General features: G+C 38.1%; 1 protein-coding gene across 5 annotated transcripts in view; it reads left to right on the forward strand.

Annotated features, from left to right (window-relative positions):
- nhsl1b (NHS-like 1b) overlaps positions 1-22031 on the forward strand; it is a 108009-nt gene that overhangs the window by 23984 nt on the left and 61994 nt on the right. The window lies entirely within an intron of this gene.

A 22031-nucleotide genomic window follows, 5' to 3' on the forward strand; every position in this document is an offset into this window, starting at 1 on the left:
TTTAATGTAAATTTTTTGTGTGTTCCTCGAAAATGGAACTGATGACCTTTGCACTGCTAAAACAATGCTGTGCAAATTCAGCTATAGCAACCCTTTTTACTTTTTATAAATGTTTTAAACAGTCTTGAAACATCTTCTCAAATTCAACACCCAGATACCCTTCTTAAAAGAAATATGTCAATTTCAAAGTCAGTTATGTCAAGAATGTTAATTACCTCTGTCTAAAATACCAAAACATGAGTATTGGGTGGGTGAGTGTGTTGTCAGGGGGTGGGGGGGATGTAAGCTCTCACTAACAACTTAACAAAGTGTCGTAATTGGTCTGGGAGAAAGTGTGTGAAGATACAGTATGTGGTTAACTTAAACTGCTTTCTACAGACCTGCAGACAAGAGGACCACCAGGCGCATTTTAAAAGACTCCCTTGAAGCTGATCTTAGCTCAGTTTAATGATTATTATTTTTTGTATAATGACTATAGTAAGAATCTTGCAAATAGTAGCTATTTCTAAATGAACCCAAGAGCAACTTCCTTATTTTCATTCTCGCTCTTCTCTCCATCCCCCTTCATTCTAAAAACCATATGGTAACACACCCAGTTTGTCTTTCATGCGGTGCTTGGGGTAGTCTGGACCCCCACTCCTTCCCATTCAAGACGCCTCTGTACAGAGAACGATACAGGCGGCAATCTTAAGGGTGAAGACAGGTACAGAGTGAATCTGTACACATGTGCTCTGTAAAACGGGGAAGGATATTATCTCCCAGCCCCACCTGACTGGAACCCATCATGGATCACGGTTACTTTAAAGGTATCCCTGTCTGCGCGGGTTACTGTACACGTTCCACTGAATTATCCTAAACAAATTGGGCAGAATGTACAGTCACACATAACAGTGTACTCTACACGGCTCTTGGTGGGCATATAGGAACACAAGCTAAAACTGGAATGGGATGGCATAGAATAGGATAGGCAGACTGACCAAGTATTGGTTCATTTGTTTCAACTTCAGGCATTCCTACTATGCACATTTACACATACAGGACCTACATAGCCGGTGCCGTACTAAGCAAAACATACACTAATCCTATTCTGTAATATTTTTTCTAGAAGTGCAAAAGAGTAACAAAAAGTTATGTTGATTATGGATGTGTTTTTGATATTTTTAGTGTTTGTATCATTTTGGACCATGTATGTTGCATTTTGGAAGTGTATATAATTTTTAAATTTAAGCATTTGAGACCCCTGCATTGTATTTTGTATTATTTCTTAGCCAATCAGCTGTCTTTAAAAGTGTCACACGATCCTAGTGGAAAGGGACCCATCACGCAAAAGTCATTTTCTCATGTTATAATGTCTAATAGTAGCTGTATGCTATTAATCTCTCACCTCTGTCCCAGAACTGGGCTTTGGCTCATTTCATGAACTAACTTCCCTTCTGTATTCTTTTTATAAACAGCTCTTCACTCACTAACATTAAGGATGTGAGCTATACATGGAGCCGTGCGCTAATTTGAGAGACTTTTACACTACATTCTCTTCACTCAGGGTTGGCCTAGGACAGATGTGGGATAGGCATGCCATAACTTCTGGTGTAAGATTGGCGCTATATTTAAATCCCTCAAGCCCACACCCTGTCTCTCAGTTCTATACGCTTGAAATAACACTTAGGCTTTGAAATGTAAAGAAGGAACTTTGAATTTGATGGTTGTGCTGCTTTTGGGTGGTTTAAGTTGGGGTGAGGTTCACCCACGATCCACCCTACACTGGGCCCCCTCTTTTCATTCTCTCGTTCGGGACGCCGAGCGTCTTTCCCTTTTTATCTCTTACACACTGACTGAATTCCTTTGTGCGAAAACATAGAGCGCCAGCCGCGGGGTCAGACATGTCACTGATCCTCTTGAGATCTTAGTCTCTCACACACAGGAATGTCAGCTTCTGAGAGTCTCATGTCACCGCTGGGGCCAGAATACTCCTGGATGTAGTTTGTTATGTAGTTTGAAAAGTTGTTTGGAGTGGACCCTATCCCTCCTGTGTAATTCATAATACTGTAATTCATGATATTATTGTTTTTGTCTATTTCTCCCCCACTTTTCTCTTTTGATTATTGTTTGAAGAGATTTTGGAGTTTGGTAGAAAGTTAACTAGATGTCTAGGAGCAGGACAGTAGTTTCCATTTTTGTCCAAAGACAAACATTTTGATCACACAAAATAAAAATAGTAAATATGTTTGTTTTTAATCAGTGCATAGTGTTGTGATAGAATCGCTATTGATGATTGGTCGCTTTGTTTCAGTCCACTTCATTTGATAACCAAGCATCTTTAGCCGAATAATCCGAAGTAAATACAAACAAATTATGTCACACAGCTGAGTGGGGTTTTTTTGAGGTCGGTGATGTGAAGTGGCGTGGAGTCTTCCCATGATGCCGTTGGCCTTGATGAGACCACAGACTGTCAGGACTGTGAGAGCTGGTGTCATTCAGCATGTGGCAACACTTTTAGATTTCCAAAACCCTGTCTTTAGTGCTTTCTTTTCTCATGACCATAGAATAAAGGTAGATAAGCAAAAAATTATATAAAAAATCTGCATGTGTTATATGATCAACACAATATGGGTGATTCTCACAAAAACTTGGTTTTAAAAATGTCAAGCATGAAAATGTAAAAATTGCTTAAATTTACTTTTTTTCCACCTGACATTGAAAAACAAAGTCTGGAGTAAATGGGAACATTAATTTAAAAACTTTTACTTATCATTTAACACTTTTTGTAACATAATTAAAAAATTTTGTCCTAAAAAATCTCATTACCGCAACAGTCAGAAAACATCAACACTGACATATTTTCAAAATGACATGACAAACCTGAAAGAACATAATTTGGAGATTCTGCACATGCATTTAAAATCAAAGTATTATGCTTCTATTAATTAAATTAACATTTAATAAGCATTTGTTGCGGTAATGATAATCAAAATGTCGTGTAAGCATTCTGACAAGACAATATTTCAAATTAACTGTAAAAAAATGATCTTACCTGGTAGCCATCTTGAAGTAACTGGTCCATGTGCTTGGTCACTCAAAATCAAACTTTATTAAAATATTGTATGTGTGCTTAAACTATTCTCAAAAAGTGTTGCGGAGGATGAGAACATCAGGCATGGACACATCATTTTCCTAATTTTTCTTCATTATTATTATACATGAATATTCAGTAAATATTTTTTCTGTCATCTAAAGTAGTCTAGCAAAACATCCATTTATTTTTTTCTTAATATTTTTGTGTTAATTTGATTAAATTACAACATAACACATGTTCAAACACAGCCGGACACATTGCGGTAATGAGAATTTCAGTTGAAAATCAGATAAAATTTACAATTATAAATTCTTATGTTGAAATCACACATTGTGCAAGGTAGAACACAGTATTGTGTTAATTTTGATGCTTTTTAATGTTACTATATTAGACATTTTAAAGCTAAAATCATTAGTGCCGTGGTGTTTCAATGGTTTCGTGAGAATCACCCATATATTAAATTGGTGTAGTATTCATTGACACCCCTGTTCTTGCACAGGTCAGTTTTAATGTGCAACTATTGTTCCTGTTCATAGGCATATGTTTCTAAACGTATAGGATGTTTAAAGCTTTGTGGTCAAACGTCTGAAATGGGGAGGGGGGGCTTATAAACCTCACTAATTGTTGACTGAACCTCTTGTTATAAATTCGTATACCTTATGCTTATGTGCTAAATGATCCAATGTCACTTTTTAAGAACTGTGTTCTTGCACGGCTGAAGGACCCTCTCCAAATCACCAGGTTCTCTTTTGTTGTTGGGTTTGACGCAAATTATATTACGAGCTCCATCACCCTCTTCAACCACCCTAGAATGTTTAACCACTGCTTGCCTAGCAACCGCAAACCTTTTCAGATGGTGCTGCATCTCCCTGGCAACCTGCCTATCAGGGGTCACAGTGGTCCGGGTTCTTTCAGCCCCCCGGCTCATCTTCTCGTGCGAGGCGGACCTTTTAATTGGGGTGTGTGTGCGTTTGAAGCACGTGTGCATTGGTTTTGAGGTGTGGAGGAGGTGTGTGTTGGAAGCATCCGAGTGGGGAAAGTGAGTATTTGTGGAGCTGAGGGTGGATAAGGGTGCACGGTTATGCCTGTCAGAGGAATCCGTCTCTGGGGCAACAGGAAGAAGAAAAGCCCCTACTCACATAAAACTAGTAAGGAAGTTTGTGTGTTTGTACGTTTGTTTGTTTAGGAGCATTACTAGATATTTTTAAAGATAAATGGAAAGTGTGTATCTGTCTATCTATGCAATCTGTATTAGTGATAGCATCATGTGTGTATGGTGTTCCTGTAGCTTAACTGGTACTAATGCATTGTGTTAGCAACACAAAGGTGGAGGGGTTTGATTAATACATTCTACAATCTTTAAATGCACTGTAAGTTGGTTTAGATAAACTCTGCCAAATGCATAAATGTAATGTAAATGCATTGCTTATAATTTGTTTTATTTTTTGGCATTTGCCAGGTTTGGCATTCTTAACTACATTGGGCCTATGCTCATTTTTTAACCCTTAACATCTATCTCTCTTGTAATATTTTACAATTCCACATAATGTGATATTTGTAAATATACTGAAATTTTTGTGCTGCCCTGCAGAAATAAGTTAGCCACCTCTGTCTGACTCCGCCTCTTCTTTGTCCCCAACCTCTGATTGACAACTCAGGTCTCACAGTTTAGGCCTGTTGATCTTTAGTACAGATTAGGTCTCAGCACACCAAGCTTCTCCAGAAACAACACTATGTTACTCTCTGTGGATCAAACAGAGATTGTTGATATTACATACTAGCTTGAGTAAACAGTGTCTTGTAGTAAGATTAGCCTATATATTACTATATCTGACCTATATACAGTGTATGTATAGGCCTAGTGGCTATAAATGCTACATTTATATATTAATATGCTTTTTGAATCTTTTGTCGCTTCTGTCCATATCTAGAGGTCTTATTCATTCATTCTTAAAATACACGCAGACATACACATATAGATGATCCCTCCTCCATCTGAGGCACTTCCCGTACACACTCACACATGCGCTTTTTGTCAGGGATCATTATCAGGTTTTCTCTGTCCAGCTGTGTCACCAAAATGTGTAAGGTTGGCATAAAAAAATCTTTTGTTAATTGTCGCAGAAGGATATAATACAGAAATGCCTACAGTAATTTAATAGTTAATCTTATAGCCTGCTTTAGCTAACTTATCTTTTAATGTGCCATTTCCTTATGTGAAGATAAACATAATTCTGATCTTTTTACTGTACCTTAAACCTTGTGTACTGTTAAAAGACACTATATATATGCACAAATAAATCATTTTACACATTTTAGACTTTACAATTGATTATGATGCAAAATTACTATAGTTGCTGTACAGAGCTGGTATGGTACATTGAATAAAAACATGGTTTGGAAATTGAAAGGTTGTTGTTTAATCCCGAAGAGATGAATTATCACCTATCATATGTTTTCCTGAGCAAGATACCAAAAACATCCCTGCATGTGTACTTCTAAATGATTTCTTATTATGTGAGCATATTGTGTTTTATGTGAGTTAATGTAGGGCTGCATATCATAATGATTAATTGCGACCAATCGTTTGCAGAATAAAAGTATATATATATGTGTGTGTGTACCATGTATGATGATTATGTATATATAAATACACACACACATACATGTTAATATTCAAGAAATATACATTTATATAAATTTCTGTATAAATATTTTTTATATAAATAAAATACTTAATATATAAATATATTTTTCTCTTAAAATTCTACCTAAATGTGTGTGTATCTATATATACATAATTATTATACACAGTACACACACATATATATGATGTTAAACAAAAACTTGTATTCTGCAAACGATTTGTCTCGATTAATCGGTATGCAGCACTAAAGTTAATGACTGTAATGATTTTGAATTGTTTTTAAAGGATGTTTAATAATGTTGAGAAAGAACAAAACGTTAATTTGCATAACAAAACCTGTAAATCTACTGCAGGAGAAATTATGATGTGTAGGTTTATTGATAAATCATGTATCATGCTTTTTTTCTTTATTTGCTTGCGTTGCTAATGTGTTTCTCGTGTCTTTTTCTTTCCTTTCTCAACGCTGCTCTTCATGGCTCCATGTGCATTTCCACTGCTGCAGGTAAGTTTTTATTTTTTAAATTAATCATCTGAACAAAAAAGATAAGCAGAATTTAAGTGTAAAGTGCGTCATTTTTGTGCCACTATGCGCATTTGGAAATTATCTTCCATTGGTCAAACAAACAGATACTCCCCTCCTAAATTCAAGCACACACACGCACACAGACTGAGACTAATGTAGGTGACAATGAAAGTCTGTGTCTTCTAACATCTGACATGATCCACAGTGAGGGTGTTATGCAGGAAATGAGCCCTTATTCCTGAAACTCACAGGTCACTGTGTGCACGATCTATGTGCCGTCAGTTTGGGTGATTTACACCCTGGTGCAACACTCGGGAGGAGAGGAGAGGGAGGTGCTATATTGTAAACTGACAGTTGAATAAGTACTGTGAGAATGACCTCAGGGTTGGCTAGTTTTGGGGAGAAAGGACTGTTGATGAAGAATCATGGTACGTGAGTGTTTGTGTGTGTAATGATGAGAGCAGACCACCTGAGGGACGATGTGAGGTTGAGTGTGAAATGACCCAGGTTTTGAGGTCATTATGGGAAAGAAGCCTGTGGCCGTGTGTGTGTAAAGGTTTGACTTTAGTTTTGAGGGCTACGTTTTTATATTTTTGATCTGGTAAAAGGATTATAGATCAACCAAACCATGCTTTCTTTAAAGGTGCCAAAGAATGCATTGAAATAATATGTTACATTGTTCCCCGAAATGTCCATTTCCAACCCTAGGATTTCCCCTTGAATGAAATGGTCTATTATTACCTTATTTGAAAGGGTCATGAATAATAATGTTGAGCTCTATCCTTATTGGCTGTTTCACAGAGCAGTTCAGTTCAGTAGCTCTGTGTGTGTTTGTGTTCGAGCCTGTATCAGACGAAGATACAGATTTTGAGGAAAAATCAATAATTCAGAGATTGGAAATGGACGTTTCTGACTGTGCATTTACACCAGACGCGAAAGAGCCGGCAAAAACGCACTATTTGTGCGTAGTTGGTACATTTTGAGTTTATTGTGAAATTCTAGTTATTCGCGTAATGGGAGGGGCTTAGAGCTCAAATTGAATAATCTTACCAGATTGTTCGACCTCCTCACTCACTTTCTTCTAATTCCTGTAAAAGTACGAAGATGCCTTGTGTAGCGATGATGATTGTTGTTTTGTTTTTCTGCCTCCGCTCGTGTCCTGTAATCACGTCACTGCTAGAGTAAGCTCTTGATTGGTTAATGCGGTGCGAAAATCCGCCAAAGTTCAGATTTTTCAATTTGCATGGATCATGTGGCAACGATCAATTTGTGCAGAACGCGCCATCCACGTCGCGTCATCCGCGCTTACCGCGACACAGGATGCCTATTCGTGTCTTTGCATTGACTTAAAGATACAATATGTATAATCCGCCGCTAGATGGCGCCATATCAAAACAATAACACTGACGTAAATTAATGACGCTCTAAAGCAGCGTGGAATTATAGGATTTGTTGTCTTTAACTCAACCGCTTATTGCCATCAATCAGATGGGGAAAAACAGGTAAAGTAATCAAGTTTTGTAAATGTTGCATTTGATAAAATCGTTTTATTTCATTATGTAAGGTTTCATGCAATGTCATAAATGTTACAGTATTAGCACAATTCGATGCTGTGTTAACACAGCACAGAATTAAGTGTTCAGATTACCAAAACAAGCGAATAAGCTGACAGACACATACTTCCGCATTTGTCCACGACATTGTTGTCATGTGGTTGTCATGTGGTTAGTAAAGGCGATAACAAAGGGTAACGTGGATATTAACGTCATTGACAGGCGACTGCACTGTCCCGTGTCACTGTTTAGAATTTTCTCACGATTTACAAGTAGTTGAAAACATTAGAGATATTGATAGTAATCAGCTGGACAAAATATATAACACTAGCCTAGTGCTTTTTGGGTGTTTTACTGCAAATATCTTACGAATTGCACCTTTAACATGTAAATCACTCACGCTGTAATGTCGTAGCTGTATTGTCAATAGTAGAACTTCCACCTAAACGCTAGCATATAGCATTAACTAGCATAAAGCACTAACGCTGCAGGTACAACTTTGTTTTTAGCATTGTAACAAATTTGTAATTAATTTAATGTTAATGCCTACATCACGGCTGTAACGTCACAGTCTGTGTTATGTTGAGATTGGCCTGTTTTCCAGCGGCCTTTTGCATGCATGAAGTTTACAACAATAGTCATTGAGGCTCACCTTCATTACCATGTACAAAATTCGTATTATTCATCCATGCCTAGGTAAATACAGTTTTTCATTCTACGCCACCTTTAAATCTGATAATGGTTTGTTTGAGGGTTATGTTTACAGGTAGGGGATAGAAAATGTCACTTCTCTGAGCGTTTGTTTGTTTGTGTGCGTGTATATGTGAAGAACCCTGCAGGCTTGTTTCTCTCTCTCTCTCTCTCTCTCTCTCTCTCTTTCCCCTTGGGTTATTTTTCCACAATATTACTTGTCTTTTTTGCCTGAGGAGAGAGAAAACTATCCATCTCTCTCCTCATTACTTTACTCTCTCCTTTTCTCCACCTTCCTCATTCTTTTGCAGTGTTTCACCCAATAGGGGTTAAAGGAAAGAAAGCAAAAAAAAAATCACAAATGGTATTACCCAGTTTTCTCTTGTGTTTTTTTGCCATTATAGTAAAAGTTGCTTTTCATACTTTTCAAACTTTTTGAACAATCTTACACCTGCAGACAGATAAAGCCTTAAGTGCCTGTAGCCATCTGTGTTTGAACGTGTAAATAGGACGTATCGTGAAAAACAGGATTTTCCTGGCATTTCTGTGATAAAACAGTTCAGTCTAGCTGAACTAAAATAACAAAGTTGTTTTTGTTGGGAGTGAGTGGGCAACAATAACCACCGTCCCTGTGTTGGGAGGCAAACTATGGCATAGGTCTGTGTATTGTAATTCTGTCTCAGCCACTGCATCTTTCTCTCTTTCTCAGAGGTCTTGCTTTCACTGCCTGTCCCGTATCTTATCAGTCTGTAAGGGGAGATATGAGGTGGTATGCCGAATTACCAGAAACGCATTCCACAAATGCACATCCTCTATACAGTTGTCTCTTTGCCTCCCTCTTCTCAAAAAACTTTGCATTTACCTCTGCTAATGTGTTGAATTGGGCCTTTAAAAAGTATTTGTAAAGATTATGAATTAACTGTGTCAAGTTGGTGATCAAGAGTTAAACCCAGAACACCATGTTTCAGCAGCAGTAATTTGTTAGCATTTGGGTGCTTTGTGGCTGGGGTCAACACCCAGGGAATGTTCTGTTCTCCTAGTGGTTATAAATGCTACAAAATGGTCTTGATGACACAGTTGACACGTAGTGAGTGTAATACACTGTTGAGCAGAACATCAGAGTCATATAATGAGAACCCATGTGGGTAGACATCATCCCTGTTGGGCAGTAAATATGATCTCATTGTAATCACTGTGATAATTGTGCCGTTATTTATTTTAGCTAATGTTGGACATGGCACTTTCTACAAATAAGGTGGATGTTTATTTAAAGGTGTAGCGGAGGATTTTCTTTTTTTGGGTGGATCATCAAGACTTGGTCCTCCTGGTTGTCAGTCATTCTGGTGGTATGTTTACGTAAGGCCATCGTACGTGCTCGTCACTAGGTTCGCTTTATGCACATGCGCACTTTCAGGTGTGTGTGGTGAGCTACGGTTTCAGCCATTTATTGAAGCTCACGTTCTCACCATGTTTTTTCAAAATGTCTAAGGGTCGCAAGAGAAAAAGTGTTTACGAATTGTATGACAAGAAGTTGAAAGTGAAAGGCCTCTGAAGAAAGAAACACATGCTGGCATGCACTAAAAGCACAGGTTGGGCTTAAAAGTTGATAAGCTATGAATAGCGATGCTAGCTCTGGCACAAGTCACGAACTGTGCAGACACGGTAAACATCTCAATGTGTGAGCCATGCCGACATCAACTTGTAAACAGACGTTTAATATGTGTTTCCTCTCGGGAGCAGGTAGAGTGTTGCGCAATTGCATTTTGGAGAGGGCGCTTCTTTTCTAAAATTCAGGAAAATCTTCCGCTATACTTTGAAGGTATTGAGTAAAAAAAAACTCTTTCCTTGCCATTGACGAGTTATCTTGTCAATTAAGAGAAAATGCTTCCCTGCCAATGACAAGTTTTTCCGGCAATAACGCTATTATACACCAGGTTCAAACTTATAAAAGGTCCACAACTTATAAAGCCCGGAAGTATTGCCCTATTATAAATAATCTACTTTAAAAGGACTTTGTTGTTATTTATTATTAGCAGAGTTTACTGGAAGTTACGTGTTTTTCACGAAAGCCGCTTGTTTATGTTGTAACTGCTGAAACCGTCTATATCCTGCACTTCTGTATCGTAATTTTGTGTTGTAATTTTGACATAATTTGTTGAATTGCTGTTGATTTCATATTTATTTAAATTTGTTACATTTTCATGCGAAAAATGAAAATCACCCCATGATGACTGGAAAAAGCCCATTAAATGATTCAGCCGGCTTGTACTGTCACAGGAGAGATAAGTTACTTGGAGAGCTTGGCCATGTAGAAATGATTTGTGTTACTGTGTGCATTGTGATGCAAACAGACATGCATGGCCACTTTCACGCTACGCTTTAAAGTATTTAAGACAGGCATCATCACTAGCTTATGAGCTGTACAATGATCTCAAATGAAAGTGATTACTGTGGATCTCTTCATGACAGCACAATCTGGCTCATTAATATCCCAGCAGCCCGCCACCACTGTTGTCTTCATTGGCGTGTGTCGGTTGTATCTGACAGCGTGTGTAAGCATCTGGTTGGATGTGTCTGAGCATGTGTGATTTTCGTGTGCCGTCCAACAGACAGCTTCCCGCTGCAAAGGGCAAAGCGCCAGCCCTGTGTCGGTCACCCTATTGTCACAGTAACAGACGGCTCTCCGCCATGCGTCTGCCTGATCAGCATAACACAGGCCAAATTTTCTCTCTTTCTCTCTCTTGACCTCTCTTTCTCTCAACTTCTCTTAAATCAGACAGTAATGGTCCTGCAGAGAGGTTCACCAACTGTAGATGATTTGGAGGGAGTTTTAAGGGTCTTCTGTACTCTTAACTGTGGTTTAATTAAAAAGAAGGGAGAGGGGTGTAGATTAGCTGGAGGCCAAATGTACCCCAAAGTCTTGCAACTTTTTCTCACATTTTCTCCTTCATTTGGATTAAAAGCCTCAATCTCAGTAATAAAGAAATGTCTAACGCTATTATGTCCAGTTTTCAGAGGCAAACAGGTTTTTACTTGTTAAATTCGGGCAGTGTTGTAGACGAGTCCAGCTTATTCGAGTCTAGACCAGTGGCATCAATTCATCTAAAGCTAAGGTGTACTAGACTCTGCCGATGATGTTATTCATTCTTACTACTCCGACGTGACAGTACCATATTTATTCCTGACCCTACCAGCAACCACACTTAAATATCACAACAAAGCACAAAACGCATTGAATAATCTATTGATGAGAACATCATGGAAGCAAAATATGACACGTCACGCGGGGGTTTGCCAAGATCTAACATCGAGCCATGGACATGGACACATGGACTTTTTTCTATGTGGCACAAATTAGTCTTATTTGCAATAAAATATTTCCACTTTTCATACATTTTCTTTATTTTTATTGAAAATATATTCCTTTTCGATATGATGTGTGATAGGAAAAGAGAGAAGAGCGAGGTCGGAAAAAAGCGTCAACGCATCTTCACATTGACTTGCGCTTGACGCCTCTACCGCGGCTGGTGTGAACGCAGCATAAGAGCTTTTCTCATTTCTGCCTGCCCAATTGACGCCCATGGTCCAGACCAAGACAGACAGCTTTTTAACTGCAGTTGTTTTCTATAAACTAAAAGTTTTTTTTCCTTTTCTTGCTACTAACTGCTTTTAAGCTTACTATAACAGTAGCAGTAGTTACCAGTGGACCTGCCACTTCCAACAAGTCATCACAGTCTTTTAGTCTCCACATTGGTAAATCTCTTCTCTGGAAAACCGTTGAGATTTTTGGAATGTCGCCAGGCCGGCTGACATCAGATCAATGAAACGTGTGGAGTTTCATTCGCCTCTTGATTGTGGCTGTTTTCTGAGAGGCTCCCAGAGGACGCCAGGTCTCTTAGTATGCTAATCCAAAAGCATTAGTTAAGCCCGGCTTTCATTCTCTGTTCAGCTGTCCCACAAACATTAAGACAAATGAGAGTTTGACGTTAAATGCATGAAATTGGAAAAGTCCTCGTGCATGAAATAATGCTTAACTATTTAGAATAGAAAGTATTAGAATAAAGAGTATTATTTAGGAGTTAGCTTATACCACAGTTACCACAGACATTGCTCCCGGGATTATTTTAAGACATTTGACAGGTCAGTTGTGTGTCAATCGAAAAAATAATGCATACCCCTGCTGAAAAAAACAGCATACCAGCAAGACCAGCATATGTTGTGTTTTGGTGCTGGTTTGGTAGTGACCTCCAGCTAAACCAGCATCAGCACCAGCATTAGTACCAGCTAAACCAGCATTAGCACCAGCATCTCATGCTGGTCATTCCAGTATATGTTGTGTTTTTGTGCTGTCATGCTGGTCCATGTTGGTTTGATTCTGTTTTTTTTTTCAGCAGGGACCGTGGAACATTTCTCAACCAATCAGAATAAAGCATTCAACAGCCCCATGGTATAATACAATATAGAGTGACCCCTAAAACTGTTTGCACATTTACACCACATTTAAATTGCATTTGATGACAAAATTTAACCCTGTCTGAGGCTAAAGTGTCATTTTTAGTTTGATTTCATTCATTGATTTCACATTGATTTCAATCTTTCACATGACCGTACTTAATGTTAAAGATATTAGTGTTATATATGCACAGAATGTTCTTTACATTATGTAGGATGATTTTATGTCGAAAACAGTAAATCATAAAAAAATCAATCTGGATCAAAAAATCAAGCTGTTATTTGAGATAACAATCACTTGTTATCAGAATAGGTTTGTTATCAGACAATGTATACACTGTTCTGAATAGACAAATAGTATTTGAGCAGTATTTCCTGATTGTCAAAGATTAGTTCAACAGGTCCACAGACACCTATGGTTATTCTGCTAGGACACCTGTGTGAACTTGTGAGAAACTGACTTGTTATTATTAACACCAATTTTTCTGACAATCACCAGGTGTTCAGAGAGTTAGAACTTGTCTTGTTCATTTTTTTGGAGTAATTAAATCGAGGTTGTCTTTGGTCAGAGATTTTATATACTGTAGGTGTTTGTGAGCTAGATCTAGATCTGTTCGGTGAGCTTACTGTGATGATTCTGCACTTTTTCAGTGTAGAAAATGCCTGGGGTGATTCCTGCTGTGCATATGTAAACACCCACATACCTGATAAATATGAGCATGTTCATTTGCATGCATATCAGCATTCCCATGAAAGTCTATATACGTGTATGTGCACGCACGTGGGTGTATGCGTAAAATAAATAAATAGAAAATTAGAAATAAATAAAAATGCATTATTATTTTGTTACATCGCAGTACAATATTCAGTTTGTCCAAAACAAAATAGTGGGAAAAGAATGAACATGTTTTAAATAGGGATATTGTTAGCAGAAGCAGTCTATAAAGCATTTTTTTATAAAGGCATAGCTGGAATATGCATAAAATGGGATCAATGTTATGCAACAGAACCTGAATGGTGATCAGGTAACATTGATGAATGTTTAAGAATCCTTGTTTGTGAGTCATGAAGGGAGTTGTCGTCTCTTTAATAATCAATTGAATTCTTGTGTGTGGTGTTCATATTTCTAAGAGCAAGGAGATGTAAAATAATGCCACGTTATCTTGAAAACTAGAGAGGACAAACTTTATATATACAGATATGGGTTACAGTCATGGATGTAAACTGAAAAGAAACAAAAAGTGTAACAAAAAATATGTCAAAGTAACAAATCTGTCCATTAAGCTTTGCATTGCAATTCCAGTGACTATGAACACATTTTGAAAGCCTTAAAATATGCACCGTCACAAACCTTGCGGTGTGCCAGTTTAAAACTTGTTCGACAGCATGTCTTTTAAACCTTGCACAAAGCATGCAAGCATGACAACAATGGACTGTTTTCATAGGCTTTTATTTAACACACACCTACATACTGTATACACACATTCTGCACACACACACACACTGACCAGGTGTCATTGTGACTAATAATTCGTCTCAGGGTGGAGCAGACGACTCTGCTAATGAGTAACATCTATGGCTTTACTGTGTATGATTGATGTTGTAATATATTATTGACATACATGAAGTTTCAGGGAAACTAACAGGAAAACTCTCAATTCTTAAGACATTTGAAGCTGTTACTGATTTTTTGATGTTTAGAGCCATGAAAGACAACTGATCACGCTGAACAATGTATCAAATCATATACAGCCTTAGATTAGACACGGTTGCCAGAATGCCATGATAGGATGAGAGGAACAGGAGATGACCGGACATTTCGGATGAACGATACTTCTCTTTCTCTCTTCCTTCCTCTCATTCTCTCCGTCTTGAGTAATGCAGCCCGCCAGTGACAAATGCAGGCAAAACAACTCTGTGGTGACGTGAAAGACACTTACAGGAAATGGAAAGGGCTGCCAACAGGATGACCCGAAGAACAGATGGAATCTAGACATTACCCCCACTTCACCTCCAACTCCGTCCGACACATAAACACACGTTCGTGTTTCCATAATGGTTCAGACTTTGTTTTGTCGTTTATAGATAGGGTTATTTTACTGCATTTCCATTACATTTACATTTAGGCATTTAGAAGGTGCTTTTATCCAAAGCGACTTAGAAAAGCGAGGAAAACAACAGGGCGATATGTCTCAATAGTTTGAGAAATGCTATACAGCTTAAGCAAGCCTCAACATTGTTTAAAGATACTACCTGTTTAGGGAGATAGATTAAAATTAGGTTTTTATGGGCAGAGCATTCAACATTTGGATTTTCCGAAAGTACCATGTGTATTATTCAGTAGTTTCGATGAGTGTACTATTAAAGGATTAGTCCAGATGGTTTGCTCACCACCGTGTCATCCAAAATGTCGATGTCTATCTTTGTTCAGTCGAGAAGAAATTATGCTTTTTGAGGAAAACATTCCAGGATTTTTCTCATTTTAAGGGACTTTAATGGACCCCAACTTTTAACAGTTTTAATGCAGTTTAAAATTGCAGTTCAAAGGAATCTAAATGATCTCAAATGAGTCATAAGGGTCTTATCTAGTGAAACGATTGTCATTTTTGGCAAGAAAAATAAAAATATGCACTTTTTTAACCACAACTTCTCGTCTTCCTCTGGCTGTGTGACACACCAGTGCGACCCCACGCAATTGCGTAATGACGTAGAAAGGTCACGTGTTACATATATGAAATGCACATTTGCGGACCATTTTAAACAATAAACTGACACAAAGACATTAATTAGTATCATTCAACATACAACAACGTCGGAACGGTCCTCTTTCTCCACACTTGTGAACACTGGGGCGTAGTTTTGGTACGTCATCCGTGACCTCTTGACGTGATGGCGTATTGCGCGGGGTCGCGCTGGCGCGTCGCGGGACCGGAGGTGGACGAGAGGTTGTTGTTTGAGAGTGCATATTTTTTATTTTTCTTGACAGTCGTTTTGCTAGATAAGACCCTTAAAACGGTCTCAAACGAGGCATAAGTCTTTTGAAACGGCAATTTTAATCTGCATTAAAACTGTTAAGTGTTGGGGTCCATTAAAGTCCATTAAAATGAGAAAAATCCTGGAATGATTTCTCAAAAAACATAATTTCTTCTTGACTGAACAAAGAAAGACATCAACATTTAGGATGACATGGTGGTGAGTCAATTATCTGGATTTTTTTTTAAGAAAATGGACTAATCCTTAATTCTAAAATGTGGATAAATATAAATAATGAATGAGTTTCCTATTCCAACATTTTATACATTTCATTTAAGGGTTGGTTTTTCCTTCAATGGACTATTTTAGGTTGCAATTCAGGTGTTGCCACCACTTATTTGTATTTGGTGTCAGCATCTTTGTTTTATATCTGTGTCAGTATCATTAGCTGCCTGTGTGGGTTTCTGCAAGTGTCACCTAGTTTGTTTCGTCAGGAACCAATGCAAGTATGTGTATTGTGTACACACAGGTCTGCATTGTGTTTGTGTGTGTGCATGAGTCATTAAGGAGTTGAAGTTGCCTGATAAAAGCCCTCATGGTTTAAAGCTGACTTTAGTCTATCTGCCCATCTGACTGCTTTTAGATGTCTTTTGTTTCTATTCATTGAAACGTCAACATCTTTTACGCTACATTGGGAGCGCAGGTTTTTGTCAGTGGCCCACAGAGGTCACCATTCAGAGGTGAAAGATCAACACCTGCCTCACTTGTAGATTTTAGGTGGTTGCGTTGCTTGTAATAAACTTTGCTGGAATTCTTTCGAGTGCTCACTGCCTGGCATACCTGAACTTTATTTATATTTTTGCCAACTTTTAATAGTCATTATTTGACTATAATTGGTGTTAATTTTAATACAAACATTTTGTGTGATATTGCATTTTTTTCTTTGTTGTGGCAGCTTTTTTTATTGTTTGTGGTTTAATAGTTCTCCTTTGACCCTAATCCACTGTGGCTGAATGCAGCATTTGCAACAAATTAGCTCCCTCTAGTGGTTAGGGTCCACAAATACAGGTACAGCTTTCCATAGGGTAGGACTATCCAACTCCGAAGGGCAACTGTCTTCCAGTTTCATTCCAGTCTTAATCAAACACATCTGCCTGTAATGTTCAAGTAATCATGAAGACCTTGCCTCCATCCCAATTCAACTACTATGACCTATGCCCTAAAAGTATGTACTGTTTTTGTTGTGGAAAAGTATGGACTTTGGAGTGCATTAACAGAGATGGGACATACTAAATCTAATTTAAGTACTATTTAGATAGTTTTTGAATTGGAATGCAAGGCTTGATTTGGTTGTTTGAATGAGGTTGGAGGCAAACAGTGGCCCTTAAACCAGAGCTGTGGCATTCGGTGTCATACATGGACATTTACATTATTTCAAATTATTCACTGTTTTTGTTGTTTCATTTTATTTTGAAAAGTCTTTTAATTTGTTAAAACTTTATGTTCTTGTTTTGTTGTTTCACTACAGTTTATGTTGAAGACCTTACACAATACACAAGTCTCTGTGCTTGTCCTCAGCTTACACCAAGTTCTGTTACCAAGATACATCCTCCTGTGTGCCCTGTATTTTACTCTCAGGAGAGATGCTGCTCTTGTCCTAGTGATTATTCTTTCCTTTAGTTATAAACTTGCTAAAAGAGATATAAAAGGGAGATTTCTGTCAACTATCTAATTTTATGACAATAACAATTATCTAAAAATATCCAGTTTCCTAGACAGAGGGCAGAGTGACTCAGAAACAATAAATCTATATTTTGGGTTGTTTTATGGCTTTTGGTTTTAACAACACACACAGACATGCACGGAAAAATCCTGAGGTACCTGTGTGCCAGAGACTCTCATTGTGGGAACTTTATGAACCAATTTTCCTCATGGACAAAATGGCACGTTTTAGTCTGACAATGAAATTTAATGATGGCTCTGTAGACTATTAATTAAAACTTTAAGAATGTTTATAGAAGACTGAAAGACAAACATAGGGTTATATGCACACTACAGTGTTTGGTGATTCTTATTCGTTTAAACAGACATCCTTTTGACCAAGCAGCCAATGTGGTCAGTTAAAATATGAAGCTCACTTGAACAGATTTAAATATTAAAATTAACCTAGCCCCCAACAGACCACTGCTTTGTATGTAGAAATGTTTGCGAATTCATGCTTGTAAAACATTTTAAAAGCAGTTCTGCCCTGTAGTGTTGGGCGATATGCCCCATTTTCGTCGGCCTGTGAGATCGCCAATACACGATAGTATTACTTATTTATTATTTGTTAATTTTTTACTAATTTATGACAAGTCACTAGATTGATGGACAAAAAAGCAAGGGCAACAATGTCATAACCGCAACCTTCTTAAAACTGATGCCATTAATTTCGGGCATGGAAAAGCGGGAATAACACACTCGCTGGTTTTAACCCTTTGCACGCTAACAGCCTCTCTAGTACAAGGACATGTCAGAGCCGCGTGTATTACAAGCTCATGTGCAAGGAAGAGTCAGAATCATGCGCATTATAGACGGTTTTAGCAGTAACAACATAAATAAACGGCTTTCGTGGAACAAACGTAACTCCGCAAAGAATCAATAACAATAGAGTCCTTTTAGAGTAGTTTATTTCTAATAACAAGCAAAATAAACAAGTAGATTACCGTAGTTCATATGTAAAGCATATAAAAAAACGACGCTGAGCTAACGTTACTGTGTAAAATGTGTACTTTGTATAAAATGTTAACTACAAACCGGCTGCCAAACCGTCAAAGTGATCCATAATTGCTGTCTGCCCTCGTCTTTACTAAACCAAAACATTTGTTATTTTCGAGGAGGTATTTGTTCCAGAGTTACTTCAGTTAAGTCACTAGTCAGACCATTAAACAAACAGAGATCGGAAGTAAAGTTCCGACCAGACATGTAACTGCGACAAAGCACGTGCATCCGATGAAACCGTCTATAGAAGGAGTCCATGCCGTGATGGGTTTAGGTCCGAGCAAGAGTCCAAGACGCGTGCATTAAGTTGCGTTACAAGCTCTCTCATGCAAAAAGCATGCAATGCACATGTTAGTGTGAAACTATGATGATAATAATAATAACCAGTGCCAACTATTGTTATGAAAGCCTGCTATTGGCGATATGTCTGACCATCGGCAATACACGATGCTATCGGCACAACCCTACTGCCCTGAGGAAATGCACACTTGGTGTGTGTGTGTGTTGGTTGCACTTGTTTTGCTCTGACTTTGTGTCATTAAATCTAAAACATCACTTTATTAAAGATTTTTACTCAGAAGTTTGGACTCTTGGAGACATTTTGGTCTCAATGCTTGGGTTGTTATAATCCATGGTTGGGTAAATATTGCACAGAACCTACCATTGTGTTTTAAATAAACCTATACTGGGTTGTTGTTACCCAACCATGGGTTAACATTTTTATAATTGTGTGCTTAAGTGCTTAAAATTAAAAGCAGAGCTATTTTGAAGAAGCTAAAATATAGTTTTGTATTACTCCATTGTCTCTATTCTATTTGTATGTTTTTAAGTTTAGATGATTTATATTATTGTCTGAAATATGGTCAATTAATGTTTTGCTTATAAGATATCAACTTTGGGAGTCTTTATAGATTACTAGTAAAAATTTGGCTCATGTTACACACCCAGTCGTGTGGCAGAGCAGGCCTGCTGGAATTTGCATTTAATTTTACAGCCGTACAGATGTTGCATGCAGAGACAGCGTTGTGCTTGTTAATGGTAACGTTCCTCCATACATTCCTTTCCTCTCCAGGATAAAAGAGATAGAGAGAGGCATGTGTGAGGAGGTCACCATGGATCAACAAGTATTTGTGGAACCTTGCTCCGGAGGTGATGGTCAGCCTGTCAGGTTCATGAGTGCCAAAGGTCACTCAGAGGGTTCAGTTAGTCATGGGTCACGCTCATGATGTCTCTGTAAATAGTCAGATAATGAAGTGATGAGAGTGCTGCTAATTTCCAGTTGGCATTTCTGATAAGCTTGGTTTTCGTATTTAGTGGTCTTTTCACCCATTGCCTAGAGCCTTTCTTTCCAATATAAACACAAGGACAGGCTGAATTGAATTGAGCAAATATTGCTTGTGGAATAGCTAGTACATATACACACATACATGCCCAGATTTAGTAAGGTCATTCGGACGCACACTTGCAAAGATACCAAAAAAAACAAACAAGCACATATCATAAAAATGTGGCGACAGAACACAATAAAATCTTTTTCTTTGCATACTAGTAGGCGTTTATATTTGAAACCTTAATTATAAAAGTCATAGGCTTTGCCAATTTGGAAGCCCTTTTGTGACTGCAAACTAGACTTTGAGTTTAGTAAACAAAGACCTTCAAGCAAAACTTGCTTGACAAATGACTTCCCTACTGAAAAAGACCAGCATAAGCTAGTAGCTGGTTTTAGCTGGTTAAAGGTCGCACTAGCTGGTTTAAGCTGGTCCTCCCAGTCTGGCAAAGCTGGTCATGCTGGTGGGTCAGCTGGTCTTCCAGCCTGACCAGCTAAGTCCAGCTAGACCAGGTTAAAAGGTGAGCAAAACACAGCTAGACCAGCTTGCTACACCAGCAAAACCAGCTTGCTACACTAGCAAAACCAGCTAAAACCAAGCTGGGAGACCAGGTAAAACCAGCTCACCAGCTTATGCTGGTCTTAGCTGGATTTTTCAGTAGGGTTAAGTGTCAATGTAACACATGACTCAAGTGCTCGTTTTAGTTTAATTTATCTACTTGTAAAAAATGCCATTTTTATTAAAGGAACAGTATGTAAGAAATTTAAAGCAATTAATCATAAAATGGCCCTGATATGTCACTAGACATTAAGAAATAAGTTTCATTTCAAATACTTATATCACTGACAACAGTGGTCTGGCCAGGATATTGTCATTTAAAAAGTGGAGTTGCAGCCCTCAACTGATCTTTATGTTGTCATGTTGTGTATTGGCCAATAGTTGTGTGATTGCAGTACCAGTTTTAGCCACAAGTTTTGTGATTGCAGTACCAGTTTTGGCCACAATCCCACATACTGTCCCTCTAAAAGCGATTAAGGACTAGAGAAAATGACTTGGTAATTACTTGCTAGCTAAACCAAATGATAAAAACCTGCCTGTGTTTTTAAAAAGAATGGTCAGACATGTGAACTGAACATGTGCATACTTAAATGCATCTGGGGGGAAACGTCTGCACGCCCTATTTTTGGGTTAATGATCATGGGCATGGATTCATGGCATTCATGGTTCTTCAGAACACCGCTCGGGTTTCCTCTCTGACCTGCGTGTCAACAGCATGGACACCACAGGCGTGTCAAGAGATTCACCATGGTCCTGCATAAGCATCATTCCTTTTTAGCTCCTGAGAAAGAGCCGATGAAGTGCAGGAAAGCATTTTTGCATCTGTTGAAGATATAATAATATAATAAACTTAGTCTATGCAAGTACATTTTCTTTTATTAAAATTCAAGTTTACATTTAGGACAACTTACATTTATATATTCAGACTTGCATTCAGATTTACATTTATATACTTAGGCTAAAGGAACAGTATGTACGATTGTGGCCAAAACTGGTACTGCAATCACAAAACTTGTGGCTAAAACTGGTACTGCAATCACACAACTATTCACACAACTTGGCTCTGGTGAATTATTAACCCACATTGCGGGCGTGGAGAGTCATTGATTGCTTTGCCGAGGATAAAGGTTAAATCGTGGAGCTGTGTTTTATAAGAGAGGAGCTGTCTGTTATTAAATCCAGCTGTGTGGACGTATGGAGGTTTTGTAGGACACAGTAGGATTACAGTGTCCGTAAGTTTAATCATTAATTAAACACACTGACTGTATATTTACAATCCACCAGCTCCAATTTGTGTGCTATTTCAAATCTAAAAGGCAAACAACCCGACTTTATAGTCGGTAAACAACCATGTTGGGACCATGCCGGTCTTAAATGGAAGTTGTCGATTCTTGTTGGGATTGCTACTGTGGTCAGACATGAATTTACACAAACCACAGCACTAGTTTACATGATCGCTCGCACACAAATTTTT

Source organism: Misgurnus anguillicaudatus, chromosome 18 (assembly GCF_027580225.2).
Source record: "Misgurnus anguillicaudatus chromosome 18, ASM2758022v2, whole genome shotgun sequence".
In the NCBI taxonomy this organism is placed as follows: Eukaryota; Metazoa; Chordata; class Actinopteri; order Cypriniformes; family Cobitidae; genus Misgurnus; species Misgurnus anguillicaudatus.